The 5,770-nt window shown below is 37.7% G+C and overlaps 1 pseudogene; it reads right to left on the bottom strand.

Annotated features, from left to right (window-relative positions):
- Positions 1–3,173: 3,173 nt before the first annotated feature.
- LOC113252651 (heterogeneous nuclear ribonucleoprotein A3-like) lies at positions 3,174–4,142 on the bottom strand (annotated as a pseudogene).
- Positions 4,143–5,770: the final 1,628 nt, after the last annotated feature.

Genomic DNA, 5,770 nt, shown 5'->3' with positions numbered 1-5,770 from the left:
TTTGGATGGGAGTCACTTTTGTTGTATTTGTGTTTATGAAATTGATTTCATTAAATTTTAAGATAGCATTTCTAACTTGCATCTAAATTTCTCTCATCTGTTGTTTTTATGAAGAGTTGAAGAATACAGCAATTTATGTAATGAGAATTCCTAATTGATTCTCTCCTTTGATTTATTCTGTCTCCTTTTTCTTTTGCCTCTATTATTTTCATTTTGAGTTTTAGTCATAGACATTTCTCCTGAGCATAGATTATTGTCATGGAAAAGAGATTAGACAGTTCCCAGAGTTCATAGGATGTAGAATGCTCTACATCTTTGGACCTTATCATAGACAACAGGTTCTCACTCAACCGTACACCCTCCTAGTTTCGCTGCTATTCTCAAAATGATTTGTTGAGCTTTCATGTAAGTACCTGTTGGTTACTTGGTAGTTCTCAAGTTTTATTAGATGCCCCTTTGCTTCCTTATCCTATTGTCATGCAAACATCAGGTATCAGGGGTCCGTCCCCCCCACATGCTTGCATTTTGGTAATCATGAGTGTACATTGTCAACTTTTCCCCCTGTAGATATTGTCCATATCTTTTTGTTGCCCTATATAGTTTGCCCTCTTTCCAGAATTCTCTTCTCATTTTAATAAACTGAATTGATGTTACATGATATCAAAATGAGGAGAAAGAAAAGAGTTATAAATCTAGAAAAAAATATGATGTTTTGTTCAAAAGTTGTGTAATTTAAAAAAGTTGTGTAATTATGGATATCTGTGAGTATCTTATTTATTGATTGATTGATGTTATTTAATCATAAAACATCACTGACCAAGAGATTGGAATAAATTTGCTCCCTTATATAGAAAATAAAGTTAAAAATCTAGGAATCTCCACTACTGCTCAACTACTGGCCTATTTTTGTTCCTGTATTTGCATCTTCCTGGGGTTGAGGAGGGACTTACTTTGTTGTGAAGTTTGACAGAATAATAGAATGCTTGCATAGTGTCTTTATGTTTTCCCTCTTACCTGTGAGAAACACACTTTGTGTTCTGAGCTTCCATACTTTTTTATTTTATTTTATTTTATTTTATTTTATTTTATTTTATTTTATTTTATTTTATTAACTTCCATACTTTCACTTTTACAGAGGAATGTCCCCAGATGAAGGGGGTGGAACACTTTGATGTGTGAAGTTTCAGGTCTGACCATAAGCAGGTATAAAGACTTTACCTGGCAGGCTTCATGGAGGAGAGCAGGCCTCCCCACACCAGACATTTCTTTCCCACTCTGCCTCCATATTCAATTCTTTTCCATTCTTAGGCCTCCCCCATCTCTCCCCTTCTGGTCCTTGAGTTCTCAAAATGTTTTGGGCCCCCTTGTCAGTGAAAGGATCCTTGCGTATGTGCTGATCCGTCTAACACTATTCCATAGGGAAGAATGGAACACAGTGGGAGTCTGCGTTGCCTCCTGGTAGCCTCCTGCTGAGATCATTGCCGTAAGTAACTCAAGTCCTGACCGTTACTTTCATTTTGACATACCTTGATGGACCACTCTGACACCTGGCAATTTGGCCCCCTCCAGCTCAGTTCAGCTCTTGACAACTGGGTGGTGAAGGGGTTCAGGTCAGGTCCCCCCAGAATATGCCACTTAGGCACGTGGATTATTTTGAGCCGAAGGCGTTTGAGACCCTGTGGGCTCAAGATAAACTCTCTCCTTTAACCACACAGAAGAATCTAAATTGGGGGTCTTTGCCAGAATAAGGGCTATTACCTGTATCATAGGGCAAACAATTAACAAACATCAGCTCTTCTTCTCGTCCTATGAAAAACACTCCTTTCCTCTGAAATCCCAGACTCCTCCTCTCTTCTTAGTTCAGAATGACATATATACCTCATTTGCCTGATTGTCTTTGGAATTGCCATGTCTGTATGGATTCCCCATAGGTAGACCTATTGAATTTGATTTTCTCCTATTAATCTGTCTCGTGTCAATTTGATTCTTAGTCCAGCTAGAAGGACCTTTGAGGGGCAGGAATTCTTGCTTCTAATCAGGGGGTAAATTTTTCTAATTCTGGGTATCTGTCTTAAGAAGTCTACTTGCCTGCATATGTATGACATTCCTAGTGATAATCTGAATTTGTCTTACTTTTCTTTCTTCTTTGGTTTAGAACCCAAGTGAGGAGACGAGGAGTGTTATACATTGACCTCCTCAAAACCGTAACATCTGCCACAATGGGCTGAAATCTTGAGGAATAAACAAGTGAAATTTAGGAAACAAAATGATACTTGAATATTAAGATTTTGTTGGGCTGGGTACATAGGGTTAGGATTCTGGTAATTTATAGCAGCTCATATAGTGCATTACTGCTGGGTTTTACTGTAGTATAATAATTAGCTTTTAACTGATAAGGCCTGGACCAACACTTTTTGGCATTTGGTCACATGTGATTTTTGACTTCCGTGTATCATTTCGGCTTATGGCAGCTTTAACCACAATTAAGGGGTTGGTTTAATCTTGCTTGGGTTGATCGTAAGGAAGAATGTCCAGGACTCCCCAAAATCATGGTGTGTGGGAGTCCATGAAGGCCATGGAGGAACAAGTTGGGAATAAAGCAATGCCTGTACTCCCACCTCTTGAGAAACAGCCGTGGCAGAATAAAATGGTACTGAGAGCTTGGAATATGCAAAAGCTGAGGAAAATCAAGGTTTTAATCTAAAGATAGGAGTCACATAACCTGTTATTAGCTTTGTCAATAATAAATTTGCTTACTTTTTCTCCATCTGTCTTACCTTTTTTTTTTTTTTTCAGTTAAAAATTCCTTAATTTTTTATTCCTGGTACCACTACCACAATTTACAGGGCAATAAACCCCGTGTAATGAAAAAGACAAAGACAAAGCTACAACAGATAAAAGACCTCAGGAATGCACATGTCATCGACACTACATCGCATTAATCAATAGCTGCACTTTTTGCAAACTGAGGCTATGACAGTCCTGGACAAGAAGTGGTTCCTGTTTAAGCTGCAGTAACTTGCCTGACTATGGATCATTGGTCCTTCTGTGGCAGATTTTTACAGTTCCTCTAATGCATTTGGGACGACTATCTCAAAGTAACCCACGGCTTTCCTGACAACTCCTCCCTCTCTCTCCTGTTAAGAACTATAGCCTTTATCTTCTGAAAATTTTCAGTACCTTTTGCTGCCATATCCACCACTTCACCACCAGATCCATAACCATGACCTAGGGACTGCCCGAGCTTCTTCCACCAAAACTGTTCCCCCTTCATGGGTCCATATTTGATTGCTGTTGTCCACTATAATTTCCAAAATCATTATAGTTCCCACCACCACTATGGTTACCTCCAAAGTTTCCTCCTTCATGGTAATCATCCTATCCTCCTCCACCACCACATCTGCCTCCTTGGTTTCCATATCCTGGTCCACCACCACCATCGCCTCCTCTACTACTATAACCAGGACCACCACCACAATTGCCACCATCACCTCCAAATCTGTTATATCCACCATCACCGCCTCCAGAACTATCTCTGCTACCACCACCTCCACCACTGTAGCCTCTTCTTACACGAAGTTCCCACCATGGCCAAAGTTACCACCACCTCTAGAGTTTCCTCCATGACCCATGAAGTTGCCAGACCAACCTCCATGACCTCTCTGTGATCCAGCAGACTGCATTTCTTGGTTAGAAAGGGCCTTTTTCTCTTCACAGTTATGCCCATTAATAGCGTGGTATTTTTGAACAATAGCTTTATCAACTGTATCATGATCATTAAAAATTACAAAAGCAAATCCTCTCTTTTTCCCACTCTGCCTGTCTTCCATACTACGGTTTCAGTCTTGCCATACTTTTCAAAGTAGTCTCTCAAATTATATTCTTCTGTATCTTCTTTAATACCACCAACGAAAATTTTCTTCACTGTTAGATGGGCACCAGGCTTTATAGAATCCTTTCTAGAAAGTTCTCTTTTGTTCCACTACACGCCCATCAACGTTCTGTGGTGGGGCACACATTGCTGCAACCACCTCTTCAACACAAGAGTAAATCACAAAACCAAAACCCCTGGAACATTTTGTTTGGGGGTCTCTCATCACCACACAATCTGTAAGTGTGCCCCATTTTTCAAAATGTTCTCTTAAACCTGTAGTTTCAAAGCTCAGACCAGCAATAAACAGTTTCCTCAACTGCTCTGGTTCCTTTGGATCATGGCCCTCCTCTCCCCACTGAGGTTCTTATGTGTAAGAACTACATTGACATTTATCTGTTTGGAAGTTATGTGTAACTTAACTGCATAGGAAGGAATCTCATCAAAATTAAAAATAGCCAAATAGAGCTGAAACTGAGTATGACCAACCATACATACCAAAAGACAAAATGAACAAAATGCCAGGAAGGGCATTTAAAGAAAGGCTCAAACTAAGAAAAGGCATAGTGCTTCATTCATTATGTAGTAGGAACAGACATTAAAGATGAATAAATAAATATGGTACAATTTAGTGGAGAGCATCACAATGGTACCTTGCCATTAGAATGTCCTATTCTTTTTTTTTTTTTTTTCAACGTTAAAACCCTGCCTGCTTTACGTGATGCATTTCACAGGACTTTGTTAAATGATGTTACAAGTATCCTTAAATTTCTATGATATAACAGAAAATTTGGTTGACATCTAATTAGGCAACATGAAAGTAAAAGCTGAATGAAAAGATTGAAATAAGTTGAACAGCATTTGTTATTATCTGGCACTGTTAATGTTATAAAGTAACACAGAACACATTACTATAGAAAGAAAAGAAAGACAAGATTTTTCTTAAGTCGAGAGTACTTATGTTTCCTAACCAAGTCTAAAACATGATTTTGGTAGTTTAGGTTGATTCCCTTTAAGACTGACTTTTCAATTTTATTGAAATATAAAATCACATATTTTTTATTTATATATAATTGTATATAAATTATATTATTTCTGTGTAAATTCTTCTCTGAGATTTTAGTGCTATTGAGAGATACACAGTTTGTGATGATTTTTAATAGTTAAAGACATTAAAACCATGTCAGATTAAAATTATGAAATCTGATGTGAAAACAGGGATGATTTTCTTGTTTTTACAACAGTCAAATTTTGCCAATACCTTTTGGTATTCAGTTTCTGGTACTGTATCATTTTTTATTAAAGTCCAATAATTATTTGGATTATTTGATGTACTATAATATACTCACTTAGAGGTAACTCAGTATCTCTGCCTCCCACTCCCCTCCACCTATCCTGTATATCCTGCAGTGTTTCCGTATTGATTGCTGGGATGCCATCCATCCAGTCAAGCAATTCAGACACTTGGAGTCATTCTTCAGGTTTTGTTTCCCTTACTTGTTATATGCAATTGGCCAAGCTGTTTTGTAGATATTTCTTATTAAATATTTCTTATTTTTTCTCACACTTTTCTATAGCCATTATCCATAATTATGTCATTATATTTTATCTGGATTACAGAAAGGAATTACCATTATTCTCCCTTCTTTGTCTGCCCCCTGTATTCATCCTAATCTATCTGCCTCCCTCACTGTTGGCAGAATGATCTTTCTAAAATATAAATGATCATATTAATCTTCTGACTGAAGCCACTGGTAGATCCTCTTTACTAATAATATGAAGTTACATTTATTAGCTTGGCATAAAATGCTCTCCAAAATCCAATATTTATCTACAATTCCAGTCCCATTCATCATTTTTCTCTCCCTTATATCCTATACTTTAGGTATAGAAAGCCAT

Source organism: Ursus arctos, unplaced genomic scaffold, assembly GCF_023065955.2.
Source record: "Ursus arctos isolate Adak ecotype North America unplaced genomic scaffold, UrsArc2.0 scaffold_6, whole genome shotgun sequence".
NCBI classification, from domain to species: Eukaryota; Metazoa; Chordata; class Mammalia; order Carnivora; family Ursidae; genus Ursus; species Ursus arctos.
The sequence above is the reverse complement of the archived record's forward strand: the minus strand, read 5'-3'. Positions and strand labels throughout refer to the sequence as shown.